The 25,268-nt window shown below is 39.7% G+C and overlaps 1 protein-coding gene across 7 annotated transcripts in view; it reads right to left on the bottom strand.

The window, feature by feature from the left end:
• LOC139458355 (roundabout homolog 2-like) overlaps positions 1 to 25,268 on the bottom strand; it is a 471,546-nt gene that overhangs the window by 87,707 nt on the left and 358,571 nt on the right. For all 7 annotated transcript variants that reach the window (XM_071239757.1, XM_071239758.1, XM_071239764.1 and 4 more), the window contains one exon: positions 15,514 to 15,554. The gene's annotated coding sequence lies outside the window, so the exon portion shown is untranslated. The remainder of the gene's footprint in view (positions 1 to 15,513; positions 15,555 to 25,268) is intronic.

Below are 25,268 nucleotides of genomic sequence, written 5' to 3'. Positions count from 1 at the left end.
ACAGACACAGCAATCCAATAATCTTGAACAACACGCGTTGTGTACAAGTATGAGAATACACTGTGTATGTGTAGCAATCATTGTTAATGTTTACCATTTCTGTGACTGAAGTTTCACAGCACTAATGACATACTTGTACACCATCTGATAATGCTAACAAACTTTCAGGTATTGTTGTCAAGAGTGATGGTCTCAGAGCTGCTCCAAGTCCATGTTAACATACCACTGGAGTTAGTCTGGCTGGGTACTTCAACAGTGTGTACTTCCACAGTATGTACTTCCACAGTGTGTACTTCCACAGTATGTACTTCCACAGTGTGTACTTCCACTGTGGGTACTTCCACAGTGGGTACTTCCACAGTGTGTACTTCCACTGTGTGTACTTACACAGTGGGTACTTCCACAGTGGGTACTTCCACAGCGTGTACTTCCACAGTGTGTACTTCCACAGTGTGTACTTCCACTGTGTGTACTTCTACAGTGTGTACTTCCACAGTGTGTACTTCCACTGTGTGTACTTCCACAGTGTGTACTTCAACAGTGTGTACTTCCACAGTGTGTACTTCCACAGTGTGTACTTCCACAGTGTGTACTTCCACTGTGTGTACTTCCACAGTATGTACTTCCACTATGTGTACTTCCACAGTGTGTACTTCCACAGTGTGTACTTCCACTGTGTGTACTTCCACAGTGTGTACTTCCACAGTGAGTACTTCCACAGTGTGTACTTCCACAGTGTGTACTTCCACAGTGTGTACTTCCACTGTGTGTACTTCCACAGCGTGTACTTCCACAGCGTGTACTTCCACAGTGTGTACTTCCACTGTGTGTACTTCCACAGTGTGTACTTCCACAGTGTGTACTTCCACTGTGTGTACTTCCACAGTGTGTACTTCCACTGTGTGTACTTCCACAGTGTGTACTTCCACTGTGTGTACTTCAACAGTGTGTACTTCCACAGTGTGTACTTCCACAGTGTGTACTTCCACTGTGTGTACTTCCACAGTGGGTACTTCCACTGTGTGTACTTCCACAGTGTGTACTTCCACTGTGTGTACTTCCACAGTGTGTACTTCCACAGCGTGTACTTCCACAGTGGGTACTTCCACTGTGTGTACTTCCACAGTGTGTACTTCCACTGTGTGTACTTCAACAGTGTGTACTTCCACAGTGTGTACTTCCACAGTGGGTACTTCCACAGTGTGTACTTCCACAGTATGTACTTCCACTATGTGTACTTCCACAGCGTGTACTTCCACAGCGTGTACTTCCACAGCGTGTACTTCCACTGTGTGTACTTCCACAGTGTGTACTTCCACTATGTGTACTTCCACTATGTGTACTTCCACAGTGTGTACTTCCACAGTGTGTACTTCCACTATGTGTACTTCCACTGTGTGTACTTCCACTGTGTGTACTTCCACAGTGTGTACTTCCACAGTGTGTACTTCCACAGTGGGTACTTCCACAGTGTGTACTTCCACAGTGTGTACTTCCACTGTGTGTACTTCCACAGTGTGTACTTCCACTGTGTGTACTTCCACAGTGTGTACTTCCACTGTGTGTACTTCAACAGTGTGTACTTCCACAGTGTGTACTTCCACAGTGTGTACTTCCACAGTGTGTACTTCCACTGTGTGTACTTCCACAGTGTGTACTTCCACAGTGTGTACTTCCACAGTGTGTACTTCCACAGTGTGTATTTCCACTGTGTGTACTTCCACAGCGTGTACTTCCACTGTGTGTACTTCCACAGCGTGTACTTCCACTGTGTGTACTTCAACAGTGTGTACTTCCACAGTGTGTACTTCCACAGTGTGTACTTCCACAGTGTGTACTTCCACTGTGTGTACTTCCACAGTGTGTACTTCCACTGTGTGTACTTCCACAGTGTGTACTTCCACAGTGTGTACTTCAACAGTGTGTACTTCCACAGTATGTACTTCCACAGTGTGTACTTCCACAGTGTGTACTTCCACTGTGTGTACTTCCACAGTGTGTACTTCCACAGTGTGTACTTCCACAGTGAGTACTTCCACAGTGTGTACTTCCACAGTGAGTACTTCCACTGTGGGTACTTCCACAGTGTGTACTTACACAGTGTGTACTTACGCAGTGTGTACTTCAACAGTATGTACTTCCACACAGTACTTCTATTCACGTCTTATGGGCCCCCATGCACACAGGTCTAGTCCAACACCAGTGGTACAAAGTAGCCAGGTTTGGTGTTTCTTCATGCAGTAAATCCCGGACATAGTCGCAGTCTCCTACCTTGAAACACTAGCTGGCTGTAGGAGCCCCGGCTGAGCTGTGTTTAATTGGAGATCACCATCCTTATCATCCTTGGAACAACTAAAACATGAAAACATCAACAAATGCCTGTGTCAAATGTTTCAGGTTTAGCAGGAGCCCCAATCTGACCTGCCAATGACTTCATCAGACATTTATACAAGTCTATAGGATCCCGGCCAGACCACCCACAACATGTTTAGTTAGCTATTGTGTGTGGTGGGGATCCTCCACAGTGTTGCAGGGGTTTATTGGTCATGCTTGAGAATAGCTCACAGATTACTGCCAGCAGATAATGGAGAAGCTCCTAAACAACATGATGGTTTCGTTTTAATCGTTCTCTCATCATCTGCTGTGAAACATAACCTTTTCAAAAACACTTCTAAAGCTTCAACATTTACATATCATTATCATACATAACTGCCTTTCTCTGTCATCAGGGGCCTGAGGGACCCAGCGGTCTGAGGTACTGATATTTGCATGCAGAGTTGTGTCCCTTAGTAGTGTCAGGATCAAACATTCATACTGATATAATCTTGGTGAGATACCTGTTGCTACCCTGTCTGGCACTTCACATTAAGGGGATAAAACAAGGACTGGTCAGTTCAGTGTCAATATACTGTGTCTGAGTATGGTATCCATGTTAAACTGTGGCCTGGTATCTCAGTGGGCTAGCACTATATCACCTGTATTAGTCTGGACGAGTTCAATCAGCCACACACACACACACATGTATGCATGTTATAAGAGCAATAAACTTTCAGTTCACCTCCGCTGGTCCTTGTTACAACAGTCACTGCCAAATTACACCATCTTCCACCCATGCCCCTGCCGTGAACAACAGGAATGGGCTTCACACTTGGTACCCATATGGGAAATCAAACCTGGATCTTCAGCATAATTAGCAAATGCTTTAACCACTGGGCTGCCTCGCTGCCCCCAACAGTGACAGACTACCTTCCCACCCCGTTAGTATCGATATCTCCCTAGTCTTGACACCCATTAATGTGGACACTGTTGATTGAAAACAACCTGTTCAGAGAACAAACCTGAAGTTTCAGTTTATATCACTCATCACCATACCATTTCTCAATCAACAGAAGACTTCCGTCTGTCAACAGTCAGGGACATGACAAATCAGCCTAACAAACCAAAGTCCTCAACACTTGTTGACATATTTGTGAAGAACCGCAAATTGGTTTACAAACAGCTCAAACTGTAATATTTGCAGTCCATATTGAGCCCAAATTGAGCTCTAACAAAACGGGGCATCAGCCCGTGTTGTTTTGGTCAAATATAATCCAATCTCTGCTCAAGATGTCTTCTCATTATAAGCTTGGTCGTCTTTGTTGTTGTTTTAGGTTAATCAGGATTGGGGACTTAACAAAGTGCTAACCAAATTGCTGGTGTACAGCAGGACTTGTGTTAAACAGGCTTCTGCTTGTTTCCATACCCTTTATGCCTCTTCCAATTAGGATCTGACATGAAAGCGATTTTCTCGGACAAGCATCGTCTTAAAACAGCAATTATCAACCGACGCCTTTGTAAGATTCTGTGAAGTGGAGTGCCGCAGAAAACGCGATGAAAGAAAAATGGCCAAATTGTGCTCATGCACTGAGCTCTATTTCCAACAAAAAAATGTCTGTGGCGCATCCGCGAAGAAAAAGGATCCACATGTTTCTAAGAAGATCATCCATGGAGAAAAACACTCCAAGTCTGACATTATTGCAGTAAGGGGGATTGGGGGATTGTGACTAAATGAACTATTTACAAAATGTTTTGGATGTATGTACATGGTTGAGAACATAGATCATCTTTCTGCAATGGAATATTGCCGCTTAACGCAAGTCAATTATTCCTCATTGCAAATGTTCACATTTCTCAGTAAACAAATGTGACTTTTTTGGCGCAGATAATCTGCCAATCAGGAACTAGCTGGACTTCAAAGTGTGTTAAATGAGTCATGGAATTTTGCAAATCAACTTGTGCTGCAAAGGTGAAATAATTTTGTAAAGTATGTAGGGAAAATATTTTCTTAGTAACGTTTTTGTCCAAGAATAATATTTTCAGACAATTCCACAGATGTGTTTGTAGTCCTTGATTATGCTTCCTGGGGAACATACCCAGTCCATACAAAGTTGACATTGTGAAGGAAGTTAAATTGGTTCAAACCATAGGTTGGCCTAGATAAAGATCATATTCTGATATGACTAAAGTTCTCATCCATAACACAACTGGACTGTTAGTAAGAAACACTTTCAACCAGGAACATATTTTAAGCAGAGAATATTCAATACCAGATGATCAGGACAACAAACCCAAAATTAATTTCCTCCTGAAAAAAAGTGGAAGAAAATAATTAGTTCTCAGGTTCTACCCCACCTCCAAGAAACAACTGTTCACTGGACAGAAAGCAAATGAGTTTTACAGAATAAAGTTACATGCTTTGAAGCAATGACTGACTAAATATTTTGAAAAAAGAAAATCCCAGAGCCCCTTCTGAATAAAATATGGTGGGTCCTTTCTATAGTTATGGAGTGAAATGATGACTGTCAATAGTCAATATATCACCGAAACTTAAAACAGTAGCATCAAAACATCACTAGATTTATATTAGAACTTTTCAGTTGGGGACAAAACTCTCCAAACTCTCCAAAAGTTTGTAAGTGTAGTCATTATAGTTTTCATGTTGACAGATCAGCCCTGACAAAGTTACAAATCGTTCTTAGCCAATTCCTGACAAAACATGTTTCCTATTACATTAATGGCACACATAGATTAATACTCCACTTCATGACCTCCCCAAACCTGATGAGTATATTATTATATTTACACCCAATGGCCCAGTTAAAAATGGTGTTTGATAAAGTGTTTGAAGAAAACAGGACTTCCGCCATACCCAGTCTGGTATGTTAACCGTTAGTTTCCATATTAATTTTGTGTTTAATGTGAAGGAAAGGGACTTTCTGCGTCCTGAACTTGCCAGAGCGGAGATGGGGGCACATGAGTGTGGCAAGAAGGTCGACATGGACTGGAGATTTTACCACACGTTTTATTTTTTATGGCTTACAGATTTTTTGCGAACCAATTACCTTGGGTAGGTCAACATATAAACAAATCTGTGGTCTCAATAATTTTATAATTTTATTTGGCATAAAGTTCTTTGGGTCAGTTAATTTAGTGAAGGCAGGGAATTCTAAAGTGTAAGATATTTACTAATCTGAACAATTTAATTATTTGTTGTTTAATGCCACACTCAGTATGACATCAGCCTGTGAATAATAGAGTCTGGACCAGACAATCTAGTGATAGACATTGTGAGCATTTCTCTTATTGAATTTAAAAATAGAGTGGTCAGACAAAAAGAAATGAACTTAAAATATTCATATTTTATTGGATTGCGAAGAAGGGCTCCTTTCCTTGATTCTATAAATCAAATTATATAAGAAATGTGTTTCCTAGTGTATTTTGTAGCCCAGTTTAAGGGATAGGCTCATTAACACAGTGACATATTCATTCAACACCATTGACAACTCTTTAACAAGGGGGGGCATGGGTGGCCCAGTCGTCTATGGCGCCGCGACTCGCTGTGCAGAGTTGCGTCCCTTAGGCACGCCAGAAACCTATGATTGTGGGTTCGAATCCCGGTTCACCCCGATTATGTTTCTAGGTTTGTCAGCACCATACCCGTGCTCGTGGGTTTCACCGAAGTGGTAAACGTCTGAAACCTGCATCACTTCGGGCTTTCCTCCCACATTAAGCTGACACGCTGTGATATAACTGGAATACTGCGGCGTTAAACCCAACTCACTCACTCACTCACTCTTCAACAAGGAAAATTATGATAACAGAGAAATAAATTCTTGAAATCCGAATGTCCTCATGAGCTTTTCAAGAAAACATTAATGTCACAACATGTATCCAAATTTGATGAACTTTGCATCTTGTTGCTAACTAAACATTGCAAGAACATGGACCCATGATGCTGACGTGCAAACCTCTAACGCATGTACCCAAAATCAATGCTACATTCCCCAAACAAAGAAAGCTCACAATCCTAAAAATACTCTACATTTTTTGGTCTATTTTATCCTTTGAGAACACACTGCTAATATTGTTGTTATCACTTTTTTATAAAATTATTTCCTTGGAGTGAAAATCAACATTTGATATTATTTCAAGCTACTGTACCAGCAAAAAGCCCTTGCAACAACAACCAGTGGTGCCTAACACTTGCAACTATCCTCCTAATGATATACTGGAAGCATATGCTGCTTTGACTTCATCCTCACCTTCTGCTGGTGTGAAGACAAAAACAAGATCTACCTTGAGTTTCAGTCAATATGACGGCAACTTCACCTTCATCACCTGTTCCCCAGGTGAAACCTTTACATGCCTCCATCACCAATCATAAACCTGTTGCCCCAAAAAACTCTAATAAATTTCATCATCTGTTGAAAAAGCCCCCATAAACTTGGTTCTGGCCAGCATCTTTCTTGTGGAAAGTGATAACGTCTGGAACTATAACATCCTAACCTCTTAACTGTCCAAATGTCCAAATGTTCAAATGTTCTTACATAGTCCAACAAGTTCCACCTGCAGTGCCAACAATCTTCAGAGGGTATTCATTTACAGGAAAGTTGGCCATATTTTAATTGAAAGAGGCATAAAGATATTTTTTAAGGAACAATTAAATAAAACCTATGCCTCATACTCGTTATGTGTAGAGTTAAACGATACACAACCATTGTTACTTTACAATGTGCGACTTTAGCCATTAGTCAGAGATCAGCTAACAACAGCTTACACAACACTAAAATTTACTAAAATTAAGAGCCAAATTCGGGTTTGTGGATTGAAAAGTATTCTGCACAGACTGACCATGTAAGCATTCATCATTGTTGACTTCCTCCAACAATAATTACACATGGATGCATGCAAACACTAAATAATGTTCAAAACTCACTTAAAATTTAATGTCAGTTTCAAAGCTCTGCAATACTCCCCAATGCATCTGTGTTCAAACACACTTCATAACCCTGGAGTAGCTTGGGTCATAATATTTCACCAAAGGCACCGTCACGATTCTGAGACCAGTTTGGAAAAAGCTTACAAATTTAATCAACCCAAGCCTACATTAGCCAACTGCAAAACCCATTGGACTTGTACATGTAATTAGTGGTGAGGAAACATTCTCAGGGGACATTTAATGCTTGTTTTACCAAGGGGGACTATTTTCCAAACCACTGATTCTTGAGAGAAAAGAAGACACAGAGAGGATCTAAATGGGGTATAAATACATTCATTCAAAAGTATATTCTAGATGAACAAGAAAAAAGAAGTACAACTTGTGAATTTTAATCCAGATCATTATTGAGTCATGGGCAAGATCATAATCTCATATTTGCCAAACCAGAATACCAGCCAGCATTCAGTCACTGTTGAAATGCACATCAAAGGACCAGTAAATTTCAACCCAAGCAGCAGGACTCCAAATGAAGACCCTCACTTTAAAAATAAGATCATATGACAAGAAAAATACAGGCCCTTCGCCTGATGAAAAAAACATCCACTGGACCATGGGCTCTCTCCATGAGTTCAGCTGCTACTCTCCACACCACTGCCCCTACCTACCACTAACCTGCACACTTTCTGGCTTAATGTGGTAACGGCAGAAAACTAGTCAAGTTTTCAATTTGTCTAGCATCAGTCAGTCAGTGTATACAAACAATACACACTTTTCAACAAACAGAGACATCTATTTAGCTGCAAAATAGCCCGGGCCACTAATGGCTTTATAGCAGACTTGGAATGAATATTTTCTGCTGGGCTTAATTAGATTTATGTCAATTTCTTCAAGATGTTGAAGCAGAGGAGATGGGACTTGTGAACACAGAGACAGGGTGCTGTTTGCTCAAGGATTTAGCCCTATACTTCTAAATGTCTTCATGAACTTTGTCCGTTTTATGTTCTAATTTAATGTAATATTTTATGTTAACTGCATACTTTTATGAACAGTACACATCTAACTGCTACATATTTAGGGATCAAACAGTTAAATCTCATTATTTCATCTGCTTGCACATAAGATAATTATTACACTTCGTCATTTGGTATGTATTGTGTTAAATAATACAATGTGTGAAGCCCATTTCTGGTGACCCTTGTTGGGATATTGTGGGAATATTGCTAACAATACTCTGTCCCTCAGTCAGTTAAAACATGTTGACAGAGTCAACCATTATAAATTAAAATCAAATTCAGTAATTCACCACAGGTAAACAGTAGCATTTGAAGTAAATGTCATTAACACTGTAACAGACACTAGGTATTCAATAAACTGTCGCAAAACTAAACACAAACTAACATGACAATGAAGACCAAGATGTCAAAGTTTTACAAGCAGCCATGCTTGTCTCTGTCACAAACATTTACATATTCTTGCAGTTCATTTCAAAGATGAAATCTTTTTCATAGCCCATATTCTAGTGATTTCATATTTTTTACTACTTTTAATTCTACCCAAAGCAAACTAACAAAGGCATTTTTGTTTTTAGAGGTAACAGAAGTTGTGATATATTTCTAAGTTTATTTTGAGGTTTTTGATTGTTTGTGTTGGCATAATGCCCAAAAGTGCTATTTCTACAGGTGTGTCTGACAACTTTGATGAATTACCCCCCTTTGTGTCTTCTTTGGTGGTAGCACAATTTCAAACTATTTGTAAAAAATGTGTATTCTCTTTGCTTATGACCGGGACATTCTTGTGCAAAAACTCTTTGATGATGATAATTACATAAGGTTTAAAACCATACTGACAATACCGCTAACAAATGGAAAATCATTGTCATTGTAGATATTTATTTGAAACCTCTGGTATATGTGGTAAGGAGTTGATAAGATTCGACAAAGTCAATTTCAACACGAGACTGACACAACATTCTGAGTAAAAAGAAACAAAGAAAGAATGAGAAAATGACATTACCATATTTTGTATTCATAACCTCAGGATCATCAAAGATATATAAAAGAAAAAAGAAACATTCTCCATGTGAACTAAAAACACACATTTCTTCTAGTGCAGCAATTTTTGGAACTTAGATAATTTTCAAACAGGCAAATGGTTTTGTTAGAATACTTATCACCTAAAAAGATAATAATCTTCAAAATGGAGAGTGAAATTCAGAGGCAAGTGTTTGGAGATGTTTAAGCAGAACTGGTATTTTTTGCCCTTTTAAACACGTCTAGTTTACAGAGGGACAGAGCCAACAGAACATGACAGTTTCATGGCACTGATTTGGTCTGGCTCTAATTGCCTCCTTCTATTGTGTCACGTTGAGAACATTCTTTAAAACATACCAAACTTACTGCCAAATACAACGGTCATGCCTTCAGAAATTTGAGTCAAACTTTCTGCTTCTGAAAGTTGTAAAAACAGGTAGAAATGTTATTGAAAACAGCTTATTATGCAAAGGCTTTGAAGAATCTGAACAAGAAACATCTCGTGGACCTTTGTGCAGTGACGTTAACAATGGGTCTTGAATCCTAGCGTAGTACATGGAGGGAACTGATTTAGAAGGATGTTCTGGATCATGAACTGAACGTGTTTTCATGCACTGTGAAGGCAGTTACACACTGAAGTTGAAATGATTGTTGATCGTGTGGGTAATATATCTGTCACGACTTGCATGCACATAAGCATTCAAAACATACCGAATACCCCAGTATTTCATTTGTTGCTTCATAAACCACGACTGCTGTACACCTGGAAGTATGTGCACATGTCTAGAATAATACAGGTTATATAATGGGGAAGGAACCCTTATGAACATTATGGAGTTTTCAGGAAAAGACTAAAAATAACAATCATGATTCAAGAATCTGCGATCTGTCCGTGATGTCTGTGACGGGGCAGCAGGATCAGCTATATGCAGATTCATACTCTAACTTTGTACTAAGTCAACACAAGATGCAGCACATTAGCAAACATCTTACTTCAACCCTCTTCCTGAGCTTCTTGACAGTGTATAAAACTGCTACATTAATAATAAACTCCCTTCTCTGCCTCTTTCATCAACTAAGGTAGGATCATAAAAAGCATGCGTTGATGCTTGAACACAAATATTCCTTTGCAGTTAGGGCAGTAAGAGGCACGACAGTTTACACAAACAGTCCTGTTTGCAAGTTCTGACAACTTCTGTTGCACACAAACACAGGAACCAAAGACGCTTGCTTCCCAAACACCATAGACAAACTCCAGAACCAATTCCAGAGGGCCGCTACTATCAGCGCCATGTTGAACCAACTAGGGCCATCTGTGAGTTGTGCTGAAAATGCAATACGGTAGAAGCAATGTTTTTTGTGCATGTGCGTAAGGTGCAGCTGCGTTGAGTGTATATCCATCTGGATATAGAAGATCTGGGCAAGTCGACGCAGCTCCAACGCCAAACAACATCATCAGACGGATCCGTTGGCGCTTTCCATAACACTCAACTGCAGACTATCGACAACACCTCTGCACTTTTTGCTTTACAAATGACCCGTTTGACAAAGCTCAGTCGAATTAACGCCCATTAAGGTTACAGCTTTTTCCGATCAATGTTGAAGCTGTTGGTAAAATCAGTGTCTATTTCCATCTCTTTCAGTATGTATACCGTGGGCTCTGGAGCAGAGCTGCCAAACAAACGCTGCATATTGAAACTAATCGTTGTCCTCATTGATGACGAAGGAGGACATTGAGGACAAGAGCTAAGACTCCTGGGACCCAAGTGGTTTAAGTCACAGCCTTTTAATTATGTGAAGTGGGATGACGAAGGATATGGATGTTGATTGCTGATGTGGCTGAACCCAGGATGAGGGGCAACACAGGGATGACGGGAACTGAACATGTCATAATGGTGTCAACACGTTCTACAGATATAAAGTGAATATTGATGTTATCACTTTCATGTTTTGTTTGTCTGTTTGTTGGTTGGTTGGTTTGTTTGTTTGTTGTTTAACATCGGCCCTTGCAATTGGGATAAGATGACATGCATCAACCAAATCCGCAAGCCTGACAACCTGATCCTGTTAGTTACCTCTTATGACAAGCATAGTTGTCTTTTACAGCAAGCATGGGTTGCTGAAGACCTATTCTAACCTGGATCTTCACTAGTTTGCATTATTCTTTTGGCTATAAAGATCATAATTCCTTAAACATGTATGAAAATCAGGCTTAAAAGCCATAAACCTGTCATAAGATTATAAAAGATACAGAATTGACACTTGAAATGAAATGTTTGTTCAAATATCTTTTTTTAAAAATTGATTACAGTTAAATTAATTCAAGTTTATTTATTACTGCAGGGTATTCAGTTGATCAGACCATGGTTGAGGCTGACACATACTGTAGTATAACTCTATATAATCACAGGAAGTGATAATGCCACAGAATCCACATGTGTCACACCACCAAATAGCAGTACCATGATAATATAGAAGTTGCCCACCCTTGAGTTGCTGATGACATTTTCTTTGTTTACTGAACATTATTCGTGTTTTATTCCGTAAAGCTGATATTTTATGCCGCACTATTCATGTGTTACCCTTCACAATTCATGTCTTACTCTGTAATATTCATGTTTTACTCTGTGATATTCATGTCTAACTCTGTAATATTCATGTCTTACTCTGTAATATTCATGTTTTACTCTGTGATATTCATGTCTTACTCTGTAATATTCATGTTTTACTCTGTGATATTCATGTTTTACTATGTGATATTCATGTTTTACTGTGTCAAATTCATTTTTCACTTCATGATATGCCCTATGTACATCATATTTCCTACTCCCCTCTTAATGGAAACAGCCCTGAAGCCAAACAGCAAATCCTCTACAGTACTCAACACTAAACAGCAGGACTCTGATGAATTCATCTAAGCTTGTTTAACACATTTCATTTTCATCATATACAAAAACCGGAGCCAAAATGTTCAACAATTGTGATTCCAATCTGTTAATGCTTGTCCCACCAGTTCCAGTTAATTGCAAGGTATTGGCTTACAGTCATCACCAAGTAATTGGTTCCATCAGCAATCAGATTTCACTTTTTCTGCAGGGGATTTGGAAGGTTGTCAGGGTAGGGAGATAATGACCCACAAATTCACACAGTTATCAGCCAAGATCAAAGCAGGACCTATCCAACTACATAAACAGGAACCAATTTGCATCAATCAGCACTTACATGCTAAAAACAAATACCCAAACCAGATAGTTTGTGGAAACTACTAAGCTATTTTCTCACATACATACTATCCCATTTCATATCATATGTGGGACAAGGCTTAACATCTACACCCAGTAACCCCAGCGTATCCAGTCAGGTCTCCTTATCAGGTCTCCTTTTAGATGTCCCGTCAGGTCTCCTTTTAGATGTCCCGTCAGGTCTCCTTTAGATGTCCCGTCAGGTCTCCTTTTAGATGTCTCTTTTAGATGTCCCGTCAGGTCCCCTTTTAGATGTCCCGTCAGGTCTCCTTTTAGATGTCCCTTTTAGATGTCCCGTCAGGTCTCCTTTTAGATGTCCCTTTTAGATGTCCCGTCCGGTCCCCTTTTAGATGTCCCGTCAGGTCTCCTTTAGATGTCCCGTCAGGTCTCCTTTTAAATGTCCCTTTTAGATGTCCCGTCAGGTCTCCTTTAGATGTCCCGTCAGGTCTCCCGGTCTCCCCAGTGTCACTCAATGCAGCTACTCCTGACTACACCCAACTCTATAACATCACATCCAGATCCACTGACACCGAATACAGCCTCCTCATAGGTTAACAAGATCAATGACATAGGAATTAATAAACCTTAAATGATAATTGTTAATTGAAAAATTAGAACTGTTAACAACAAAATGAGAACCATAACAACAAAATGAGAACCATAACAGCCATTGACAAAAGGTGGTGAGTTTTGTATTCATAACGATTAAAACCATCAACACTTTACCCTTGTTCCTCAAACAGTATCAATAACAAATATTTTTCTTATTTTATTTGACTCGGATCAATTTATGAAAACAAACACAATGCAACATACAAATAGTTACTAAGGAAAAACATTTTCCTCCTGTAACAGCCAAAAAACACAAACAAAATTTTCTCAATGAAATTTCTAAAATCCGCCTGCCATATTCTCGCACTTTAATGAATTTGAAACAATGCGACTGTTTTTGGAGTCAGTTTGGTGTATGGCGCATGCTCACGTGGTTGCATCGATATGATACTGGTTATGGCCTATGTTTTCTCAGGTGGCAACAAACTTGTTTTCAAATACGCCCGGGTTATTGTATGTACTCACCAGAGGTTAAGTACAGGGTAAACAACATATGAACCAAGTTACAGGGACTTTTTCTGCCAGCTGGCTTTTAACATATTAAGCAAGACATTTCTACAAATGAGACTTGAGCCGCACACTGCACACAAGCCCAACTGTCACTTGCTCCGGAGTATTGTGATAGTATGCCACACTTGATGTTGTTTTATCAGACTTTTTTGTCTAACTTTTACAAGAATCTCTTCATCCTGGTTGGCAGTACGAGATAGAGATGAACAACAATCTCTGGATTGTGTTTCCAGTAAGCAAGGTCACTGCTCAATGTACTTTGTTCAAGAAAGGAAACAAAACCTCGAAATATTCCCATGGTCTATTTGGGATATCATGCATCCTTATCTAATTTATGAATGTCTTGATGTTTTTATCGATCCAAAGCACCTTATTACATGAACAGGGGTCATACCTTACTTGACGACACTAAGCAGGACTAATCATGTGTCCCCATCACATCTTTGATCTCCCCGCCTCTGCATCTGTGGAATGACTGATGGAGTGACGAACAAGTATTCAACAAAGGACCACACACACCACACACATCTTTCAGGCACCTCCTTCATTTGGGGAATTGGAATTGTTTTCGATTCATACAAAAACCTTTCTTGTACACAGAAACCTTGATAGCCTAATATATAATCAAATGTCCAAAAATAACACTCAGTATAAATGAATAAATGTATACCAGAGTACTTAAGTGTATACTTAGTGTAATGGTGTACTGTAAATGTATACTAAAGTGTAATGGTGTACTGTAAATGTATACTAAAGTGTAATGGTGTACTGTAAATGAATACTTAAGTGTAATGATGTACTGTAAATGTATATTTAAGTGTAATGGTGTACTGTAAATGTATATTTAAGTGTAATGATGTACTGTAAATGTATACTAAAGTGTAATGGTGTACTGTAAATGAATACTTAAGTGTAATGATGTACTGTAAATGTATATTTAAGTGTAATGGTGTACTGTAAATGTATATTTAAGTGTAATGATGTACTGTAAATGTATACTTAAGTGTAATGGTGTATTGTAAATGTATACTAAAGTGTAATGATGTACTGTAAATGTATATTTAAGTGTAATGGTGTACTGTAAATGAATACTTAAGTGTAATGATGTACTGTAAATGTATACTTAAGTGTAATGATGTACTGTAAATGTATATTTAAGTGTAATGATGTACTGTAAATGTATATTTAAGTGTAATGATGTACTGTAAATGTATACTTAAGTGTAATGATGTACTGTAAATGTATATTTAAGTGTGATGGTGTACTGTAAATGTATACTTAAGTGTAATGGTGTACTGTAAATGTATACTTAAGTGTAATGGTGTACTGTAAATGTATACTTAAGTGTAATGGTGTACTGTAAATGTATATTTGAGTGTAATGGTGTACTGTAAATGTATACTTAAGTGTGATGGTGTACTGTAAATGTATACTTAGTGTAATGGTGTACTGTAAATGTATATTTAAGCGTAATGGTGTACTGTAAATGTATACTTAAGTGTAATGATGTACTGTAAATGTACATTTAAGTGTAATGATGTACTGCATAAGTCTGAAGTGGAAGCTGGTCAGGACAAACATCGACTGATGTCCGAATGTCTAGTTAATTCTAAGAACTGCTGATGTCAATGCTTCAAAACTGCTTATGTGAATGCTCGAGCACAAAGCAATGTCCACTACTGTTCAATCTTAGTTCATTTAGTAAACCATTACATCAAAACTCCATGCCTTCAGTTCCACAAAGCAATCTCACCATTAAGGTGATCGTAGCTCCCACATTTTAAAATATAACTTAGGATATTCATGGCACAATAAGATCACTATGATGTCTTATCCACTGCAAAACCAAATGCCCACTTACCTATAGCATCAATGCTTGGTCAATCCTCGACAATGCAAGACCTGCAAGAAGAAAGCAATCCCTCAGTGAAACACGCTCAATGTATGGCTGAAGTCCCTGCACCAGGTACAACATCATCCTCACTTATCCAGGGAATTATATCAAGGGCATAAAATTATGTTGTGATAAATACCCTGGACCCATTCTCCAATGAATCCTTGTTTTGGAATGGACATTATGATCGTCATTTATCATTTGTGTAGCAAAGAATTTCTCCCACTCACCAGTACTTTGACTGGACATGTATTGAGGATTTTGAATAGTGTTCAATGTGAAATTACGTCGGCAAATGGGTCCAGTCTTTTTATCACAATAGAATATAATCCCCTTGATAATTAAGTTGACAAGAGCACAATGATGGAAAACTAATCCATCTGGTTTGAATAAACATTATAGACAAATTCAAGGCATAATGCAGGCTCTGGACTGTGCTTGTTTGTTTGTTGTTTAACACAGCACTCAGAAATATTCCAGCTATATGACGGCAATTTGTAGGTAATACATTCTGGACAAGACAATCTAGTAATTGACATAATGAGCATTGATCTATACAACTTGGATACGATGACATGCATCACCTAAGTCAGCGACTCTGACCACCCGATCCCATCAGTCGCCTCTTACGACAAGCATTGTCGCCTCTTACAACAAGCATAGTTGCCTCTTACGACAAGCATAGTCGCCTCTTACGACAAGCATAGCCACCTCTTACGGCAAGCATGGGTTGCTGAAGACCTATTCTAACCAGGATCTTCACGTGCGTCTCTTGACTGTGAAAATATTCAATGGCAGACTGATGTTCCTTTAAAATACTGTCAAAGAAAGTTGTTTTAGATGTAGGCAGGCCCCTTCATCGTGTCGGATTTTCATCTATACCTATACGTGCCAATTTAAAAAGAGTTATATTCAAGTGTAATCAGAAAATACTCAGACCAACAAGTTAGTTATGAGTACATTATGAAATCAGTTTGTCGTAACCTTCAACACCAATGACAACATACATTTTCATAAGTTCACATCTCCAAACACTATGACTGCAACACCAACCTGGAATCCACATTTTACAGACTTGCAAAAGCTTTGATCTGGATACTACCAAAAAATCATCAACACGACCTCTTAAATGTCTGGTGAGAAATACATGTACCATTTGGCAACACAACTCCCTCTGATGTAGCAGAACTAGTCCCCGAAGTGAGTGTCAAGTAGAAACATACAAGTCTGGCCATGTAATGCAGTAGAGGGAGTTACCCCACACTCTCAGGTGCTGCTGCAACATCAGTGTTGTTGATCGTAACTACATCAACAGTTAGTGTAGTAACCCTCCTTCAGCTACACCAGACAGGTACAGCCAGGCAGATGCCAGGGAGTCCAACTGTTGGAGGTTTGGGTGGCTTTGTCTGCATCCTCTGCATCAGGGGATGCGCAAACAACTAAACCACACCAACTTGCCAACTGTCGCATCAATAGAACAAAACAAAACTTGCTATTTATCATTTTTAAATCTTGAGGCCTAAATAAATTTTGAGGAATCTGTTTCTTGACAGGACACAGAACCACAGGAGAGTGGTTTACATGTCAATAGAATTTTAACAATCACCTGATGTTTTTGCATGACCTACAGTACTCACAAGGAAATTTGTTTTTCCATTTGTTATATGTTAGGTGGAACCCACTAATTTTATATTTTCAATGTGGCAATGTCCTAATATGAATTTTATCCTTGAATTTACAAGTAGTCATGCACGAGGCATGGTCACAGTGCAATATATTTCTACAGAACTTCATCATTTGAAAATATGTCATTTCCAGATCTGACTCCAATACCACTGATGTATATACCGTTTTTTCATCCCCAAGGTCAATTCCCTATTCCTAGTGTTGAATATAGTGATAGTCATCTGTATTGAGAAGTGAGATTAATGACAGCTGAAACATTGATCTATAGGACAGATCTGTGATCTGGGAATATGTCAGCCGCAAGCACTGCCATAAACTAGCCACCACAGTCCATGATTGCAGTGGGAGGCAGTAAAAATGCTGAGTTTGCAAAACCAATTACTCATTGCCTCCGAGTGCTAAGTACACTGTATGATGTGCTTGTGAATATGACCATTGTCAGGTTTCCTGATATCCTTCTCACATAGCACCAGCATACCTTTTTCAAAATCCATAAACTCTTCATTTAGAATATGCAGCTCAGACTTTCAACTATTTCATTCCTATTCTCGGACATTCTTCCAATCTTCTAAGCTTTGTAACTACCAATTCTCTATTAACAATCGCCTGAACCAATAGCCATTCTACAGGAATACTCTCCCACATGACATCAGTACCTCGCATAGAGACGGAGACAAAATACCTGAACACAAGTGACTCTGATGACAGGTGCCTCTGCTGATGACACATGACCTGTATGGCCAGTAAGTGATGCAGAACATGCAGAGGCGATAGCAGCAGAACAGTTGGACAGACGGAGCATCCTGAGACAGGCAGACCACCCTTCCTGATGAAGCTGCAGATTCCACTTGTCTACACAATGTCCTGGTGCTGTCACACACCCCTGCTGTATATTGATCGTCTCTGCTGATAGTTATAATCCAGGGAGGGGCTTTCACAAGCATCCTCATCCAGTCACCCTTGTCTATCATGGAGTGAGTGAGTGAGTGAGTGAGTTTGGTTCTACACTGTTTCAGTGATCACAGCCTGTCAGCTTGGTGAGAGAGGAAAGCCCTAAGTGACACAAGCCTTTGATGTTTAATGTGAACCCACAAGCACATGTACCCAGAATCATTGTCCGGGCAAATCTGGGATTCAAACCCAGGATCATAGGTTTCTAGTACACAACTATGCACAGCAAATATAGGCCTTAGGGTGAATGAATGAGTTTAACATGGCAATGAACAGTACTGAAGAACAGGGTTGAATGTATGCCAGTTGGCAGATCTGTGACACAGAAGTGAGAAGACAGGATGAGAGTCAACCAGCTCTAATGGATATGATGTTTAATGAGAAGCACAATTAATAAAATGGTCACATTTATATATAAGGATGCATAAATGTAACTTCCTGTGTTATGGACTTGAAGATTAGATTTACTGTGTGAGTGAGTGATTATTCAATGTGAACTAAAACCTCTCAACCAGACATGTTTTCTATTTGTATATTCATTGTTTAACGCTGCACTAAGACATATTCCAGCTATAAGACGGCGGTCTGTAAATAATCAAGTCTGGAACAGACAATCCAGTGATATACATCATGAGCATCGAACCAGGCAGTTGGGATACGACGACATGAATCAATTAAGTCAGCGAGTCTGACCACCCGATTCCGTTAGTCGCCTCTTATGACAAAAGCAAAGTCGCCTTCATGGCATGCATGGGATGATGAGGACCTATTCTACCCCAGATCTTCACGGGTCCTCAGCCATAACAGGAGGACCAACATCTTTCTGCTATATATTCTGAATATATTCTTATTATTTCATAAACTGATACCAAACCCCTGGAACAAATCTGCTCAGGCATGACCACACTTTTCCAATGGAATTTCCTTTTCACAATACATATAATATGAAGTTCTCCATTCCTACTTGTCAGGAGAATGTTCCTTCTGAATGATACATGTTATACATCTGAAAGTCTATTTTGTGGCATGTTGGCATGAAAGTTACTAAACCTATACGTCTGCACATCAATGTCAAATTCATCCTTGACATTTGGGTAGAAGACAGTCTGCACATACAGATATACTATGGCTTCCATCTTGCCTATAAAGCTTTGTTCCCTCGTATCCGTCTCTCTTCAGAACCCCCAAATCCATCGTTTGGCATTTGCCGGAAATGGCTGGAGGCCTAGGGTGCCAGTGAGAAACAATGTGTCCTTTGCAAAGAGAATGATGAAACTGTTTAGAAAGTGGAGAAAAACTATCACAGAAATTGTTCACTTTGTGGCCTCCTTATTACGCCCGACCTCCATCCGTGCAACAGTGCACTATGCACACATATTTGCCACTTCAAGTTACCAAGGGTTGTCTTGGATGTTGACAACGATACACCCTACACTGAATATCAAACCCACATTTGTAATGAAAACTGAGGTAGCTGAGTAGCTGCAAGTATTCACCCAATGAAATGACTTTCATGTGTGTCCTGATCACTTTGCAACAAGTCTATATTCACCCCAATAAATGAGCATGTAGTTAGGTTACAATGGGTGCGACAGATGTGTGAGCTCTAGGTCTCAGTCTTGTAGTTTTACACTGGACATCTCTAAGGACTTACTTCAGTAATGGTGTCTGAATACAGTACATCATCCTAGTTCAGCACTTAATGCATTCCCGTACACTGACCAGGGGAAACAGTAGTTGAGGGAAGGGGTACTCAACTCAACAATGTGTAGCAGACACAAACCTCTCCTGTTCCCAATATTGTTGTTGATATCAACATATCAGGAATTATTTCCCATCATGTTCCCTAACTTGTTGTAGACTTTAAAAATTACTTTCAGTCATATTTTGTCATCGAACTTGTTGCAGATATAAACATGACTTTATTTCATATCCTGTTTCCCAACTTATTGCAGATATAAACATGACTTTATGTCATGGCACGTTTCCCAACTTATTGCAGATATAAACCTGAAATATATTTCATGCCGTGTTTCCCAACTTGTTGCAGATATAAACATGACTTTATTTCATATCCTTCCAGACAGTTACAACAAATGAAAATATACCCAGTGTTTCAGTTACTGACAAATGGCCGCCAAGTGGAAGTGAAACCCATATGATTGTGCGCAAGAGACATGGTGTTGTCATTAGTCCCGGCCAGTTGACCGCTGGACAGGCAGCACCTAACAACCCTGCACTTAATCCTGGGGGGCAGCAAATGACCATACTACCCTCATGCCACTTAAGGATTTATGTTTTACAACTGGCTCTTGCTGGGCCAGTGTGTCCAGATGACCATTTGACCACCACCGCCACACTTCCCCAGGTGCAGCTGACATCAAGTCCAGGAGCTCTGGTCAAGTCATCAGCAGCTGCATGTCTCGTTCAGAATGAAATTCCCGTTTTGTCTCAGAAATTTGTTTTATCTGTGAATAAGTCCTTCCTCTATCCATTCTACTTTCTTCTCTTTTCGGATTCATTTCTTCCAAATTAAGCTTTCTTCTTCTTATGGGCCGTGCAGATGGATTTCCCCAAAGAGGTAATGATCCAAGATCTGCCCACATCAAACTGACACACGGACACACAGTTCAATGAAAAATTAACTCACTAAGGCTTGGCTATTACTTTCTTAAACAGTGGTGTAATGGAGAGTGTCAGCCTGGAGAGTGGAGGATCAGGGGTTCGATCCCCGGCCGTGTCATATCAAGACACAATGAAGATGGCACTTCTTGTTAACCTGCTTGCACTGGGCAAAAGGGGTTAAAACAAGGACTGGTTGGCTCAGAGTCAGTTTCCTCTGTCTGAATATGGTATTCATGTTAAACTGCAGCATGGTATCTCAGCGTGATAACACTATAAAACCGGCATTAGTCCAGACAGGGAGAACCAGCCACACATGTGCACTTTGCTATGTGAGTGCAATAATCTAGAAAGCAGCGTTAAACCTGGCTTCTTCTTACCTCACCTACAACCTTCTTAATAAGACCTTGTACTATGTATACTTCTTATTCCTCAAGGCAGCCTTAAATTATATTTTATTCAACTCTCATCATAGTCATACATTTCATTTTGCTAAATTTGCATTAAATCATAATAAAACATTTCTCCATTGTTCCAACAAAAGAAAACCTTTCACATTTTTTTGATATTCTTCAATCCTGAAAGTTTTTTTTTACCAAACACTATCTATCACAAATCATTGCTATCATTGGTTCGGCAGGGAACATCATAAAAAAAGCAGTATCAGATGATGTAAAACCCACAGCAATGATCAACAGAATCATAAACATTGGGAAAATTATAGAAATTGTAATATGTGCAGCCCTGATTGGACCGGCAGATGGGTAAAGAGGGGTGATGTTGATTAATACATGGGGAGAACAACTCCAGGGTAATTTACAGCAGTGGTGGGTGGTTGAACTGTTAAATCGTACCCAGCAATGAAAACCTGGCCACAGCACCATCAGACTCCCTGCCACAATTACAGGCAATATGTCCCTCACCAGATAGCCACCTATCATTACTCATTACTCATTACTTGTAATGCAGTCTTCAGCAAACTATTTGTTTCACATGGTTTTACTACAGACAGGACCCTGAATCACAGGACTGTTTCGTGTCCGACAGATCTCACAATTAACAATGAACAATAACATATCTCGAATTTACTGTTCCTGTTCAGGGAAGTCACATAAACATCCCGTTTACAACCATCAATTACTTCAATAGGACAGACGTTATTCAATACCTGTATCATACATACTAATATTGTTTCAAACAGTCAAGTTGTTTTATCACTGAAACAATGTTAATCTTAACTTACATTTTAACTCACTCACTCCATTATTCTTCAATGGTTCCCTATCCCTCTAATAAATAGGTAAATCTGAAAGATATGTCAATATTTGGAAAGAGCATAGATCTATCTTTTTTGTTGTAATACGTGATTGTTAGAAAGTAATGGCAGTAGAAATTAAAATTTCATTGATTTCACAGTACCTGGAGCCATCTTATTTCCCTTTCTGCCAATCCCCTTTTGTTATGCTAGAGCTCCACAAGAAGCAAGTCTAGTTTTAGCACAGGTCTCACTGGTTCTCTTTTCAACATAAATATAGTTGTTTGTGTCTCTCAATATATACTCTTAGAGGCTAAGCATTAGTCTATAAACCTTTATGTATTGGAGGATGCAGAAATTTCTGTACTACATGTATTTAAAAGACAACATATTTCTTTGACTGAAGGGACACCCAGTTTGAATATGTGAATCCATAGTCTTCTGGTTTTCAAAATAGGGCTGGAAAAATTATCCCTTTATTCAGTGTAATCCTATTAAATAACCGCACCAGAACTGAGGTTGATGATATTCCCACTTAACAAACAGATGGACACGTTGCCTCATTCAGACCCAGTTGAATTTCCGCTACACATAACATAGAAAGTATGGGTATGGGCCACAAAATATGCCACTTTCAATCTGTTTCCTCATCAATCAACAGACCATGCTAAAGACGACACATATGTCTGGCCAACATAAGAATGAGAGGGAAGCAGGAACAGGTTGAACACTTCCGGATTCAAACAAGTTGGTCAAATTCCAAAATTCAGCAACTATGGAACTCTACAGCTCTGAGCAAATTAAACAACATGAAAGACTTCCCCAAACCAAAGGTAGCTTTGATATGGCTCCTCGTGATGTCCGCCATATGTGGCTTTCTACCATTTTGAATTTCCACTTCCCACAAAGGGACAGTAGTTTTACTTTCAAAAATACTGGAACCAAGCAAAGTATGGTTCACATTTTCTGGGCAAGTTGTCCTAAGTGGTATTAATTGAGCTAAAAGGACAGAAGGAGATTGTGTAAACACAGGATAGCCGTGTTTCCTTGTCACATTATCATGTCCAACCATGTGCCTAACACATGGGTCACCTGCCCTTCACCATACATACACAAACTACTGCCGATATCACTGCCAAGTTGGATATTGATACCCCATCTGGGAGAGAGAGCAATTGAGAAAGAAATTCACTTTATGGAGATATTATTTTCCTAACAAGTTTTCACATAATTCATAAAGTCATAGTGAATGAAAATAAGAACACACAAATATGGCGATATTTCCATCGTACAAATTTCATCAGGCCAGCTGAAGAAACAAAAGTATTACAATATTCATACAAGAAAATGAATCCTCCTTCGTAAATTGGTTTCTTCAATAGGTTTCTGACTTCTTGATCTACAACCAGAAACGTCCTTGAATGTAAGATGGTATTCACAAATAAAAACATTCCCCAAATGGCTTGTTTCATGATTTTTGCATGTTGATGTCTTGCTCTGTCAAATAGATGGATTAGAAATTCATTTCAATTCTGAGAATATGAGTTTCATATTTCCCAAACGTCAAGCTTCCTCTTGAAAGTGCCATGATTCATCCTAGTTCCACATGTAGGTATGCATACATCTCCATCCCGATGGCAGAGCAAGCATCGGTTGTCCACAATGAAACAATATAGATCAGTAGAAGAAAGGGTAGTCATGAAGACAGCTCATCAAAAATTCATCTACAAGTCAAACATTGTGGAGAACTCAACGCAAGAAACTTGTTGGAAATGCCTATATTTTTGTGGTTTTGCAGCAATGTAATTATGAAAAATGTATCACAAAACCATCTATAGACAAGGATCCAATACTTCAAAGAAGCTGAGTGATGAAAGATTGACAGGGGCCACACTGTCTGATTCATCAGCCCTGACCTAGCATAAGCAACATTACCCTATGCTAACTGATCTTTATGTTGTACTGCCCCATGGCCACAGACAAATAGTTTTCAACCACCTCAGACATAAGAAAGTTCATGTAGAATTCTACACTTTGGTATTAAAATAAAAACTGTGATGTTTCACCAGGCCTGGCAAACCAGGAAAGTGTTGCCAGGCCTGGCAAACCAGGAAAGTGTCGCCAGGCCTGGCAAACCAGGAAAGTGTCGCCAGGCATGGCAAACCAGGAAAGTGTCGCCAGGCATGGCAAACCAGGACTGGCAAACCAGGAAAGTGTCGCCAGGCATGGCAAACCAGGAAAGTGTCGCCAGGACTGGCAAACCAGGAAAGTGTCGCCAGGCCTAGAAAAAAACAGGAAAGTGTTGCCAGGACCGGCAAACCAGGAAAGTGTCACCAGGACTGGCAAACCAGGAAAGTGTTGCCAGGCCTGGCAAACCAGGAAAGTGTTGCCAGGCATGGGAAACCAGGACCGGCAAACCTTCGGTTGATAGTGTGCACATTCTTCCATATCCAGTGAAACACTAAATCTTCCAGGCCACAAAGAGATGAGCCAAGAACTATCCATCCTGTTTGTCTCCATGTCTTGGCCAATCACTCTCACCAGGCAAGAGGCAGGCTGTGGAACCACCTCCCTGTCTCAACATTCTCAGGATGGGTGGGGCTGGCCTTAAGTGGAATTCTATCATGGTGTCTGAAGTAAATGTCACACCATCTTAGTCTTCCTGTACTCCACGGCTAGACAATACCACCTGGTGCTGCTCAGACACGGAGTCTGTTAGTGAAAGAATGAAAAAAAATGATGTTTGGTTCTGGGGGGGAAAAAATCTTTGACATACTGTCTTAGTGACGGAAAGGGAAACATGAAGATTGAGAACTGGAACCTGATGTCCTTTCTAGACAAGTAGCTACGTCATGCTAAGATCATATTGCCAACTGGAAAGAAGCAATGGAGTATAGAACTGCTGGGATTTGAATGATGAAAAGAGGGGTGAAGCATGGTTTATACCACTATCAAACTCCCAACTCCCCATCACAGTCAATACAACCACCCAACTCCCCATCACAGTCAATACAACCACCCAACTCCCCATCACAGTCAATACAACCACCCAACTCCCCATCACAGTCAATACAACCACTTAACTCCCCACCACAGTCAATACAACCACCCACCTACCCATCACAGTCAATACAACCACCCAACTCCCCATCACAGTCAATACAACCACCCAACTCCCCATCACAGTCAATACAACCACCCAACTCCC

Source organism: Haliotis cracherodii, unplaced genomic scaffold (assembly GCF_022045235.1).
Source record: "Haliotis cracherodii isolate W230 unplaced genomic scaffold, xgHalCrac1.p SCAF_12, whole genome shotgun sequence".
NCBI lineage: Eukaryota > Metazoa > Mollusca > Gastropoda > Lepetellida > Haliotidae > Haliotis > Haliotis cracherodii.
Note: the sequence above shows the minus strand (reverse complement) of the source record. Positions and strands in the feature narration are given on the sequence as shown.